General features: G+C 45.8%; 1 long non-coding RNA gene across 4 annotated transcripts in view; it reads left to right on the forward strand.

Annotated features, from left to right (window-relative positions):
• Positions 1-14,241, forward strand: part of LOC146042709 (uncharacterized) — a 175,056-nt gene that overhangs the window by 78,687 nt on the left and 82,128 nt on the right. For 3 of the 4 annotated variants that reach the window (XR_014463986.1, XR_014463983.1, XR_014463984.1), the window contains one exon: positions 10,942-11,082. The exons of the other annotated variant lie outside the window; for it this stretch is intronic. This is a non-coding gene — a long non-coding RNA (uncharacterized LOC146042709). The remainder of the gene's footprint in view (positions 1-10,941; positions 11,083-14,241) is intronic. 4 annotated transcript variants of the gene reach the window in all.

The following is a 14,241-nucleotide window of genomic DNA, read 5'->3' on the forward strand; positions in this document are numbered from 1 at the left end:
GAGTTGCAGATTTGTCTGGCTGCAGGGAGGTATAGTCACTTATACTGAGTAACTTGTATTCCCATGGAACAAGCGCCCTTCCAAGTAAAAAACGATTGCCAGCCCATGTTATTGGGTGACAGAAAACAGTTAACCCTTGATTTCCTATGCCAAGTTTCCCCAGGCGTAGTACTGAATTACAACTAGGTAATCGTTAACAAGGAGCTTGTCTGCACTACAGTATTACCTGCCCATGTTATGGGCAGCTTGGGTAGCTTGTCTGCACTACAGTATTACCTGCCCATGTGATGGGCATGGCAGGGGGTAGGTAACCTCTCAGTTTCCTGCTAGAACATACAATCACACGTATATAGTTATATAGGTGCATTGACATTTCATAGTCAGCAAATGTTTTCTTTTCTATGACAAATATATTTAACAAATTGTAGGTTTCTATTCTAGCTTTATTTATTAGTATGAATGTATTAGGACTGTAGAGCAACAGGAACTGTGCTGGGGAGATGAGTGTAAGCTCTACATTCATAGAAGTGTGTGCAAGCTGATTGGGTTACAGCCAATGACATTGCTATCAAGTCTGATAAGGGCGATAGAAACTGGCAGCATTGTCAGCCCATTATCAACACTATACAACATACTGTATGATGTTTTTCAGGAGACTGGTAGTTTAAGCTTTGGTCAGTATCTCTTACCCTATGATCTGCTGAGAGACCAGTAGTTCCAGCGTTGGTCAGTATCTCTTACCCTATGATCTGCCGGGAGACCAGTAGTTCCAGCCTTGGTCAGTGTCTCTTACCCTATGATCTGCCGGGAGACCAGTAGTTCCAGCCTTGGTCAGTGTCTCTTACCCTATGATCTGCCGGGAGACCAGTAGTTCAAGCTTTGGTCAGTATCTCTTACCCTATGATCTGCCAAGAGACCAGTAGTTCCAGCTCTGGTCAGTATCTCTTACCCTATGATCTGCCGGGAGACCAGTAGTTCCAGCCTTGGTCAGTGTCTCTTACCCTATGATCTGCCGAGAGACCAATAGTTCCAGCCTTAGTCATTATCTCTTACCCTATAATCTGCTGGGAGACCAGTAGTTCCAGCCTTGGTCAGTATCTCTTACCCTATGATCTGCCAAGAGACCAGTAGTTCCAGCCTTGGTCAGTGTCTCTTACCCTATGATCTGCCGGGAGACCAGTAGTTCCAGCCTTGGTCAGTATCTCTTACCCTATGATCTGCAAGAGACCAGTAGTTCCAGCCTTGGTCAGTATCTCTTACCCTTTCATCTGCCAGAAGACCAGTAGGGTCAACCTTGACCAATAAAGCCTACTCCATTATTTGTTGGGAATTCTGTAGGGCCAGCCCTGATCATTAACTTTTACACTATAATCTGCTAGGAGACCAGTAATCAGTCCTGGTTACTGTCTCTTACCTTATGATCTATAAGCAGACCAGTAGGACCAGCCTTGGTCAGTATCTCTTACCCTATGATCTTCCAGGAGACCAGTTTTTCCAGCTGCGATTAGCACCTTTTATACCATTATCTGCAATGAGACCAATACAGCCAGCCTTGGTCAGTAACTATTAAACCATGATTTGCAAGCAGATCAGTAGTTCCAGCTTTAGTCAGTAACACTTGCCCTTTGATTTGCCAGCAGACCAGTTGGGTCAGGGCTGGTCAGTAGCTCTTACCCAATGACTGCACGGATGGCAATAATTCCAGCCTTGGGTCAGTAATTCTTCCGCCATTAACTGAAAGGAGACCAGTAATTTCAGCCTTTGTCACTAACTATTAACCTATGATTTGCCACTAGGGCCAGGCCTGGTCAGTAATACTGAGCATACATGTTACATTTATCTGGTTGATCTGCCCGATACTGGGGGCGACCGATCCTGTAATATTGGTCGGTTGGACATGCCGTATCATGTCCGTCCGATTAGATGCTTTAAAAGTGGAAATGACTGACAGCCACATGGGAAGAAATGAGGAAATGTCCTTTTCCACGGATATCATGGCCTAACTCATACCATTATCTGCCAGTAGACCAGTTAAGCCAGCCTTGGTTGGTACCTCTTACCCTCGATCTGCTGGTAGACATTGCAGGTGACAGCCGAGGCCTAATTTGTCCATGCATGTTAGCTACTCCATCCAGATGTAAGGTGACTGTCAGATGGCTGTGCCAATGTAACTTACTGATGGAACTGTTACTTTATGAACATTGTGCTACAGCACCAGCTGCGCAGCCTAAAGCCAAAGTCTCCTTCACACGCCACCAGCATTTGATCCTACATGCCGGATGTATAACCTTCGTTACATGCACATGATCAGTATGACTGGCGAGTCCCTGAGCTGCCATACATGTGTTTAGCAGCATTACAGGGGGAGCTACATGTATATTAGCCTAGGGCACCTGGGACCTTTAATCAGGTCCTGGGCATCTCAATTACCCCAATGTGGTTAAGAGCAGGTCTACATTACACAGTAGACAGTAGTAGTGACAGAACAGCAGACAATGAATCCTGGAGACCTGCACCTGGTTTCATGCCACTTTGTCTCTGTCCACTTTACGACCATCCAAGGCTTAGTAAATAGATGCTAAAGTCATTAAGCAAGATTGGTATCTAGTTTTCATGAGGCAATGCAGAAGCTTAGCGGCCAATGGAGATATCCATGGGATGTGATAAAGACAGAATTAATCATCTAGTAATGGGAATGCAGTCTAGAACATAGCCAAATACAACAAGCAGTTCTTGTAAAAAACATGCATTGTAGTTCGGGGTTCCCCTTCCTTAAATCTGCTGAGGACAGATGACATCATCAAACAAGACAGGAGTGGTGCGCTGAGCATGTGCTGAGAACTGATAACGTCTGAGTAAGTGCTTCCACGCACCACATCCAATGGCAACTTACAGGAGCACAAAGCTTGGCTGGGTATTATTGGAAAAGGATCAATGAACCCGGCTAGGAGGGTGAATATTCCAAAAAGATTTAATTTTCTTTTATCTGCAGCTGATCATGAACTCCAACGGAAATCTAGCATCTTTTACACAGTGTATTCTACATTGCCATTCACTTTCACAGGCTGAGAGGCAGTTTAGGTTACTCTAGGATGCATGGAACTGCTTGGTAAGTGAAGAAGCAGTGGGGGTGGCAACAAGAGGACTAGTCATTTAAACCATTTTGCAAAGTTGTGTAATGGCAATTCGAGAATTGGAAATGAAATTCTGTAGATTCTGTAGATAGTGTTTCGGTACTTGTGTATTATCCGGGCTCCCAATATTTTCATCGGGTCAGAAAAATCGCGTTGATCGCATCGCATGCAACCAAATCGCATGCGATGCGATGGAAGTGATTTTTCCATAGGAATCAATGTTAAATGGTCCCAAATGGTCCCTGAGATCCGATTTCACATTAGGGTCAATGTTAAATGCCCCCCAGCCCCCCCCCCCATTGTTTGTATACCTCCTCATTGTTAACGCCACCCCACCATCAACGCCAACCCGAAGCGTGGCGAGCGCAGCGGTACGCGCAGCGGTACGTGCCCTCCAACCTTTTCATACCCCCACTATCCACGTCGGCGTGGAGTTGATTTTATATAGTGTGGCGAGCCACCGAGCCCGAAGCGTGACGAGCGCAGCGAGCCCCGCGAGGGGACGAGGAATACGAGCCCGAAGCGTGGCGAGCGGACGCGAAATGCATGTTAAGTAATCCGCGGCCCCTCGCGGGGCTCGCTGCACTCGCCACGCTTCGGGCTCGTATTCCGCTTTCCCTCGCGGGGTGCGCTGCGCTCGCCACACTTCGGGCTCGGTGGCTCGCTGCGCTCGCCACACTATATAAAATCAACTCCACGCCGACGTGGATAGTGGGGGTATGAAAAGGTCGAAGGACACGTACCGCCGCCCCTCGTGGGCTTGCTGCGCTCGCCACACTTCGGGTTGGCATTGATGGTGGGGTGGCGTTAACAATGAGGGGGTATTTGGCCTAATACACCTAATGGGAGGGCCTGGGGGGCATTTAACATTGCCCTTAATGGGAAATCGGGTCCCAAGGACCATTTGGGACCATTTAACATTGATTCCCATGGAAAAATTGCGTTGATCGCATCGCATCGCATGCGATTTGGTCACATGCGATGCGATCGACGTGATTTTACCGCAAAAATCGTGTCGGTCGCATCACATTGCATGCCTTCAGTTAAGGCATGCAATTAACCATATCGGGTGCCCGGATAATACACAAGTATCAGTGTTTCTTATGGTTCTGGAAGGTTTAATGGAATCTTCGACTTCAACATCAGACCGCCGTAAAGGAGTTGGAGTAGGTTGTGTGTGGGTTGTACGGATACTTTAATTAATTATTTGAGCTAAGGGTATAATGGGTCTACTGTATGTACTAAGCCTTAGAGACAGATAAAGTACCAACCCTTTGCCAAACAAAGCCTGTAACAAGGTAGCTAAAAGCTGATTGGCTGGTACTTTATCTCTCCCCAAGGGTTAGTACCTTGATGTGAACTGCAGCCTTCTGTTCTGTGAACAGAGAAGAGATTATAATACGAGGTGCAGGTACTCTGGGGATAACATCATATTGGTAATGAGCAGGAAATGTCTCATCCATAGAGCTGTGAATTTTGCATATGTGTAGCTTCCCTAGGGATGCTCAGAACAATTGGAAACCTGAGTGAATGGACAATATCTAATGATAGTTCTTGATGGTCTTGGGTGGTCTCAAAGACTGAAGGACCAGTCTCTTGAGTGAATGAAATGAGGTTTAATTGATTCCTGAGTTAATTACTTGAAAAAGCAGGCAAATGTAAAACAGTGGAATCTGGTTGGGTGCAGAATTCCAGCAGTCAGAAGACCGTCAGCAGAATCCTGTTGGATCACAGGAAATTTTTTCACTCTACCCCTAATCCTAACCCACCCCTCCCGCACCCTACCCCTAACCCATCACCCCTCCTGTAGCCTAATCCTAACATTTCCCTCCCGCAGCCTAACCCTAACCTACTCCTCCTGCAGCCTAATCCACCACTCCTGCAGCCTAACTCTAACCTCCCCTCCCACAGCCTAACCCTAACCCACCCATCCTGCATCCTTACCCTAACCCACCTGTCCTGCAACCTAACCTTATCCCACCCCTCCGCAGCCTAACCCTAACCTCCCCTACCACACCCTAACATAACCTCTCCCTCCCACAGCCTAACCCTCCCTTCCTGCAGCCTAAACCTAACTCACCCCTCCTGTAACCTAACCCTAACCCTCCCCTTCCACAGCCTAACCCTAACCTCCCCCTCCCGCATTCTAACCCTAACCCACTCCATCCCACAGCCTAACCCTAACCCACCCCTCCTGCAACCTAACCCTCCACTTCCCTCCCACATCCTAACATAACCTCTTCTTCCCACAGCGTAAACCTAAAATCCCCCTCTACATTCTAACCCTAACCCACTCCATCCCACAGCCTAACTCTAACCCACTCCATCCCATAGCATAACCCTAATTTACCTTATATACTCGAGTATAAGTAGATCTGAATAAAAGCAGAGGCACCTAATTTTACAACAAAAAAACTGGGAAAACGTATTGACTCAAGTGAGACCCTCACTCGAGTATAAGCCGAGGGGGGCTTTTTCAGCATAAAAAAATGTTCTGAAAAAGGTAGGCTTATACTCGAGTATATATGATACTCCATCCCACAGCCTAACTCTAACCCACTCCATCCCACAGCTTAACCCTTACTCACCCCTCCTGCAGCCTACCCCTAACCCACCCCTCACACAACCTACTCCTAACCTCCCCCACCTGCAGCCTAATCCTAACCACCCCCTCCCATAGCCAAACCATAATCTCCCCCTCCCGCATTCTAACCCTAACCCACCCCATCCCACCGATTTACCATAACCTCCCTCTATCGCATTCTAACCCTAAACCAACCCTCCCCCAGCCTACTCCTGGCCCACCCCATCCCACAGCCTAACCCACCCCTCCTGCAGTCTAACCCAATCCATCCAACAACCTAACCCTAACCCACCCCTCCCGCAGCCTAATCCTAACCCACAGCCTAACCCACAACCTAACCCTAACCTACCCCTCCCACAGCCTAACTCTGGGGTAGCCAACTCCAGTCCTCGAGAGCTACCAACAGTTAATGTTTTCCAGATCTCCTCACAGAATCACAAGTGAAGTAATTAGCTCCACCTGTGGATCTTTTAAAATGTGTTAGTGAGTAATGAGAACACCTTTTCGGCAGCTAGGTTGTCTGGAAAATGTGAACTGTTGGTAGCTCTCGAGGACTGGAGTTGGCTACCACTGGCCTTACCCTAATACACAGCCTAACCTTCTGGACATACCACTGGGATACAGCAAGATTTTGTTGGGATCCCACCAGTCTTCTGACTCCCTTTGAAGAAGATCACAGTAGATGATTGAAAGCGCGCTTGGAGCTCCTGTTGCCTGTTGTTTTTATTGAGGATTGGACATTGGATTAATTACCGATTAGCCTGGACGTGGAGGTACATCCCGGGTACCTACCTTCCTTTTCATGCGCTTTAGAGAACTTGGTTTGCCCCTAGTTCTCCACCAACTTGGTATCCATAATCGGGGAGGAAATTTGGTTACCTTCGGTTGGTCCAGGAACACACAATCAGTTGGTTGGTCTGTCTGATACGGAGAAGAGGATCCCTTTCCGATCAGAAGGAGCGTGGCGGTATTATATAATATCTCACATTTACGGAGAAGAGGATCGCCCCTTTATTTACAGGGACGTACTCTTCTTATTAGGGCGCCACTCGGGATTAACACCTGCACTCTGTTTTTGTATCTTTTAAAATGTGTTAGTGAGTAATGAGAACACCTTTTCGGCAGCTAGGTTGTCTGGAAAATGTGAACTGTTGGTAGCTCTCGAGGACTGGAGTTGGCTACCACTGGCCTTACACTAATACACAGCCTAACCTTCTGGACATACCACTGGGATACAGCAAGATTTTGTTGGGATCCCACCAGTCTTCTGACTGTCGGTGTGATTTTAACTGCATCTCATGGAATCAATTATGTTAAACTAAAATGGGCTTAGTAATGGAGTTTTACAAGTATGACACTATGGGAGGAAATTAGTTGAATTTCCACAGTAATGGTCAAGATTCAATTCCTGGGTTATCTAACAGGACTCCACAAAGGAAAATTAAACTAGGAGTAGAGTTGCTGCCTTGGAAAGAGTGAGAACCATGATAGGGTGACCCTGCAGAACGTGGGATGTTATTATATAGCTATATTCTCAACTTGGAGCCAGTTGTTGGCATCGGCTCTTGAGGCAGGTAGACTGCTTACTGTACAGATTTACCAAGTAGATAGTAGACTTTCCTGCACACCTACCCATTGCACTATGCTGTCACTGACAGTGGCGTATCTATAAGGGGTGCTGGGTGTGTCCCTCCAGACCTCTCTTACATTGTCTTCAGCATGTACAGAGCCTGCTCTTAGTGGCTCTTCTTCACTTCAGTGGTGGTGGCATGATATCAAATGAAGCCGCTGGGTCAGGCTTTCTGTTGGAATTACTGTGCATGGATGTGATAGAGGTGGAACTAGTTCCTCATTGCATTACAGGTGGTGGAACTGAGTTCCATCCTGTCCGTTCCCCCCAATGTAATCCCTGCACAGGGGTGATCTGATGCGTGGAGGGAGACTTTGCCTCTTTTTGGAATTTGAGTCTGGCGGGAAATAACAATCCAGACTTGGAAATGCTTAAACAAACAGGAGCTCAGTTGGAAAGTAAATGGCACATCTGTAACTTTTTAAAATGTTGTATTCATGGTCGACCGTGTGGCCAGTTGGGCAGTTTCTGACCATGGTGATTATCTGTCCCTGGATAACAGCAGCACAAGGTTGCCAATTCTACCTGTTGTTCATGTACAGAAATGTGCATAGAACCATCATTTGTGTCCTGCACCAACCCACAAAGCTCTCCACACTTTGTGCCGGGTGCCCGGGGATACTACTGCCAAGGTAGGTGGCTATGTAAATGCAGTGTACGTGCCGCTGGGTCAAAGGGTGCTTGTATAGTGCATCCTGCATACACTGCATTTACTTAACCACCTACCTTGGCAGTAGTATCTCCTGGCACAAAGCGTGGTGAGCTTTGTGGGTTGGTGCAGGACACAAATGATGGTTCTATGCACATTTCTGTACATGAGCAACAGGTAGAATTGGCAACATTCCTCAGAGAGTGTCCAGTTTTCCACCAGTATTCCCCCAGCGATGCCCATCATGTGGGCAGACCCTATAGCAAATGTCGAATGAGATTGGTTTTATATTATTATATTCTATTTTGTATTTTAATTGTTTTAATAATTATGCCTTGTTTTTAAATGTGTTTTCTATTTTAGCGCAGTTTGTTTTTCTTTTTCTTGTTTCTTGTATATGTGGCTCACGTACCCATATCTGACTGCTGCTCGAATAGAATACGTGTAAACTGTTTATTTGCTAATTATTTTGATTGTTACAAACTGTGGTGCACAGCCACCTTCTTTTTTTCCTTTTTGATCATAAACTACTGTATGTCATAACGTGAATAAGGGGCACTACTGTGTGGTGTAATATGAATCAGGGGCATTAAATGCAGTGTAATGTGAATATAATTGTGTTACTTTGTGGCGTTAAGGGAATTCCTTCCTTGATGAACCACTGTCCCTTTATAAAGTATGTGGGGGGAAACAAATTAAGTGTGCAGGAGGTCCAGAAAACCCTGACAGTGGTCCAGGCTTAGCCTAGTGGGAGGGTGGTGCCAGGGAAAATGAGTTCCACCACCTCTCCTAGACCACTTTAAGCCCTGCCCTTGTGGTTTGTACACCATATCATACAGAAGCCAGAGGGTGTGAGGTGGGCTGCATTTGGCACCTGTGGGCTACTGTGATTGTTAATTAATAGCTACATTGACTGTTATTAAGGGCAGTGGGTTACTGTGTCACCCTCACACTGTCCCATCAGTGCAGGGCTGCAGCACCGTGACTGTGCCAGTCTTAGGAAAATCTTAATAAAAAAGTATGTGTTGTTCAGGCACTGTACTTAAAAAATAGCTTTCAGCAGGTGCCACCGTTACGTACTAATATTGCTGTCAATAGACCAAATAAGCAACCCGGTACCAGAGCTGTGGCTGCTTACAGTTCTAATAGTACTTCAACATCTACTAAAGGTGGTCCAGGGCACCTGAAATATTTCACAATGGTGTCACCTTTAAAACAGTCAAATTTGTCCCATAAAAAACATTACTAAGGGGTATTGCATGAAAAAGTCCCCCTGCTGGATGAAACACATTTGAAATTCACACCACTGGTAATGTCAATCATCATTTATTATTGTCACTATTATATAATGATGTACCTATTGTCATGTCAATTTAAATGTAATGTGCTTTTTATATGAGCACTAGTGTTTAATCATTATTATACCCACCAACCCCTTATACCCACCACCAGAGTATTAGCAGCAGCTGACAAGGGGATGATTGCGCTGACGGACCAGAACTACAGGACAAGCAAATATTGCATTCAATATTCATGCATCACCTCATTACTGACACACCTTTCCCTGATGTTTGAGGGATATCAACATTAAGGAGGGATGGGATTTCCACTACGTGACTGCAAGACCCATCCTCACAACATAGGACATATTCAGAGCTTATAATTATCCACCAGAATTTCTCTACGCTTGCACAAGATTGTCGTGCCCACCGTTTTTGCTCCCAGACTATTGAACATTAGACCCCTCTCCATCTAGCCTAACCCACACTAATGCCTAAACCTAACCCCCCCCCCCCTGCAGCCTAACTCTAACCTTCCCTACCACTCCCCCCACAGCCTAACCCTAACCTTCCCTGCCACTCCCCCAGCCTAACCCTAACCTTCCCTTCCACCCCCCCCCAGCCTAACTCTAACCTTCCCTACCACTCCCCCCACAGCCTAACCCTAACCTTCCCTACCACCCACCCAGCCTAACGCTAACCTTCCCTACCACTCCACCCACAGCCTAACCCTAACCTTCCCTACCACCCACCCAGCCTAACCCTAACCTTCCCTGCCACTCCCCCAGCCTAACCCTAACCTTCCCTTCCACCCCCCCCCCCCAGCCTAACCCTAACCTTCCCTACCACCCCCGCAGCCTAACCCTAACCATCCCTACCACTCCCCCCAACAGCCTAACCCTAAGTCCCCCACCCTTATACCTAAACCTTAACCCCCACCCCCTTGGCCCATCACACAAACATACATGCATACATACTGATTGGGCTGCCAGCAATGTAATCTGGTCAAAGTTCCGGTGTTCTGATGGCAGTTGAGATGCCGGTGTCGGTATATTGAACACACTTGTACTACAGTATGTCTAATATTTCTACCTTCCACCACTTAAGGAGGTTGCAATAAGTCTGTTCTAGACACTGGTTGCATTAGATTATCATATCTACAGTTGCATTAGATTATCATATCTACAATTCCCCCTGTGCAGCACTGTCCTTAGCCCTTCAGCTTTCACTCAGAATCCCCCTGTGGCCTCCCCTGAGGCCTATATGCGGGCAACAATTATTTCATAACCACCGGCTGAGAAAGACATTCTTTTCCCTAAACATAAATCATTTCGCTGTGGAAATAAAGCTGGTTACTTGTTAACTATCATGATCAAAAGAGTACTGTGCAAAAGTTTTAGGCAGATGTGGAAAAAATGCTGAAAAGTAATGATGCTTTAAAAAAATTTAATTGTTAATAGTTTATTTTATCAATTAACAAAGATGCAAAGTGAATGCACAAAAGAGAAATCTAAATCAAATCCGAATGTGGTGTCATCACCGTTTGCCTTTTGAACAGCATCAATTCTTTTAGGGACACTGGCACAAAGTCAGGGATTTTGTAGGTTTATAGCCGGGTGTTTGATTAACCAACAGGTGATAATGACCATCCTTTTCATATGTAGGTTGAAACACAGTAATTAACGGAAACAGAAAACTGGGTGACGAACAGCCAAACTCATCTACAAAGGTGAAGTTGTGGAAGACATTTTCATGACACAGGTCACACACTATGGCAATACTGAGCACAGCAACAAGACAAAAAGGTAGTTCTACTGCATCAGAAAAGTCTCTCCCAGTCAAAGAACACTTCTGTTTTTGAAAGCATTCCTACTTTTGCACAGTATTGTACATCACAGTAAACATACAAAATCACCATAATATGTGACCCTCTCACTAAGGGCCTTATTCTAGTTCACTCTTAGAGGCAAATTCCTTCCTAGCTGGACAAAACCATGTACACTGCAGGTGGGGCAGATGTAACATGTGAAGAGAGAATTAGATTGGGGTGGGGTTTTCTTCAAAGTGAGATCTATATTGCAGTGTGAAAATAAAGCAGTCAGTATTTTCCCTGCACAGAAACAAAATAACTCAACAAATCTAATTCTACTTGGAAGTTTGTGGATGAACTGTGGTCTCCCTGCGCACCCCCTATGCAGCCCTGGAATTTATCTAGGTGTATTCAATGAGAAAAATGTGCCGTGTTTTATGGCGAGTTTGTGCTTTTCTCGCGTTGGATGGAGAATTTTGGTCTCAAAAAGCGAACAACCCTATTCAACGTGCACTTCTCGCCGTCTTTCTAAGTGATTTTCGCCGTGTCTCTCCGTGTACCAATTCTCCATCTTTTCATGGAAAAGTGGAATGTGAACTTCTAAAATAAAAGTTTTTTTGTTTTAATTTTGGTGTAAAAAAAATCAGGAATTTTATTCTGTGAAAGGGCATGTTATTTTTATTCATGTGCTTATAGCGATATTTCACATTGAATACTGCCCAAAAAGTCCCAGAGACTCGAAACGCGTTGGCCCAGGATTGCTATCATCTCCAAGGACCCAGCCCAGTGTCAAAACTCGTGGAGCCTGCAGGGTGGATCCCTTTTTTGGAACACTCTTCCTTATATCATCTGTGGCTCCACCACCAACACTGGGTGAGGGGGGAATATATGTCCATTTCTCTGTGATGTTTTTTACTGTGATGTTCGATTTTTTTTAAATATATTTATTAATAAAAACCCACTTGTTTATAGTTCACCCTTTGCGCCCTAAGCATTTTTCAATTCTCCTAGAGTGACACCTGTCTACTTGTGCCATGTCAACCTAGACACCTGTCGACCTTGTGCCATGTTGACTTAGACACCTGTCAACCTTGCAGCATGTCGACCTAATGACTGTCGACTATCATTAGGTCGACCCAATGATCCCATTCCAAAACAAGATAGCAGGTGCACCATACAGCATACATCATATACAAGTTTTTCAGAATAAAAGTGACCAATATTATGATCCTACAGATGGAGTAGGATTCTCATTCAGTGCAGGGAATCGCCATCATACGCAGGCGGAGAGGCGCTCCATCTGACAGGGACGAGTGAGCGTCTCACACGTACGCGCGTCCCCATCACACAGTGGGCGGCAGAATCCATGCGGTATGGGGGGGAGGCGGCGGGGAGCAACAAGGAGGTGGCGCAGAGCTCTGTTGGAATGGGGCACGCGAGAGTCTCCTGTGTGTGTGCCCTCTTCAGGCAGATAGCTGGGGCTGGCAGTTGACAATTCTTTCGCCAGCCCCTGGCTGAATGAGCTGTCTGTACCCAGCAAAAGTCTGGGTAACCTCAACAGATACCTAATATTGAGGGGGGTTTACTGCCCCATCCAAACCAGAGGGCACCATACAACGGATAGCATTGAAGAATCAGAGTGCTAAGTAAGTGAAAGTAGCTGCTCAGTGCGGGTGATTCAGGTTGGTTTGTAAAAGCAAACTCCATTAATGGACAAAACCATGTGCCCTGCAGGTGGGGCTGATGTAACGTGCAGAGACAGTTACATGTGGGTGAGTTATTTTGTTTCTGTGCAGAGTAAATACTGGCTGCTTTATTTTTACACTGCAATTTAGATATCACTTTGAACACAAACCTGCCCCACCTGCAGTGCACATGGTTTTGTCCATTAACCCCTTCACTGGCAAGCCCTAAAATTTTCCGTGCTATGCTTCTGTGGTAACACTAGCATTCCCGGAAAATTTCCAGGATTGCCAGTGTCTCCCCCTCCTTATTGTGCTGAACTAGCGATGAGCTCAGCTTCAGCCACTGCCCGGCTCCAGCTGCCCATCCACAGCTCCTTTCTCCTGGCTGTGTGCGACGTGAACTTGCTAACGTCACCACGCACACACCCGGGTTGCCGAGGGTAGTACCATGCAGCGAAAGAAGCAAATAATCAACCTAGGTTGATTTTTTAGAGCGCCTTAATATGGGTTGGTTTCTAATTAGCAGCTGCTACCGGGGGTGGTCAGTTCCCCAATAAAAACATATAGAGGAAAGAAAAAAGGAGGAGCAGCGCTATATCAATTTAAAAAGTGTATGCATCAATTTAAAAATAATAACAATTTATTCACATTTAGACATACATATAACACAATTTAAAAATGAAGGACCTAATCTAGGTACGATTGTGGACCTGTGGAGTATCAATAGTCACCAAAGGGGGATTGATATAACCTGCATGAATCAGGAATGACGTCCGGTTGTGCAATGAGTCGTTTAAGTGGTGATCCTGAGTGTCCTATGGTCTCCTGGTTCCGAACCCGTTGGCAAAGGATGTTGTATAGCCAGCCGGGGCGTTTCACTGTGTTTTGATAAAGCTGTGAGTAAACACAGCGAAACGCGTTGGTGTTGCTAGATCTGATTCTGGAGAACTAACATCTACCACCATCTGGAGAAGAGGTTGACCACCTGCTTAATATTGGATCGCGTCCTTCAAACCAAAAGGCATTGCACCGTTTTTCAAATACCTGACCTATTGGACTGCCGTGTATAGGTCTCCCCGGGCTGGCTATACAACATCCTTTGCCAACGGGTTCGGAACCAGGAGACCATAGGACACTCAGGATCACCACTTAACGGACTCATTGCACAACCGGACGTCATTCCTGATCCATGCAGGTTATATCAATCCCCCTTTGGTGACTATTGATACTCCACAGGTCCCCAATCGTACCTAGATTAGGTCCTTCATTTTTAAATTGTGTTATATGTATGTCTAAATGTGAATAAATTGTTATTATTTTTAAATTGATGCATACACTTTTTAATTTGATATAGCGCTGCTCCTCCTTTTTTCTTAGTACCATGCAGCGGCTGATATAGTGCACAGCAGCGCTGCCGGCCAAGGGAGACACAGCCGGGTTCTTTAGGGAACGCTCTCTAAAAAAAACCC

This window comes from Crinia signifera, chromosome 19 (assembly GCF_055691185.1).
Source record: "Crinia signifera chromosome 19, ASM5569118v1, whole genome shotgun sequence".
In the NCBI taxonomy this organism is placed as follows: Eukaryota; Metazoa; Chordata; class Amphibia; order Anura; family Myobatrachidae; genus Crinia; species Crinia signifera.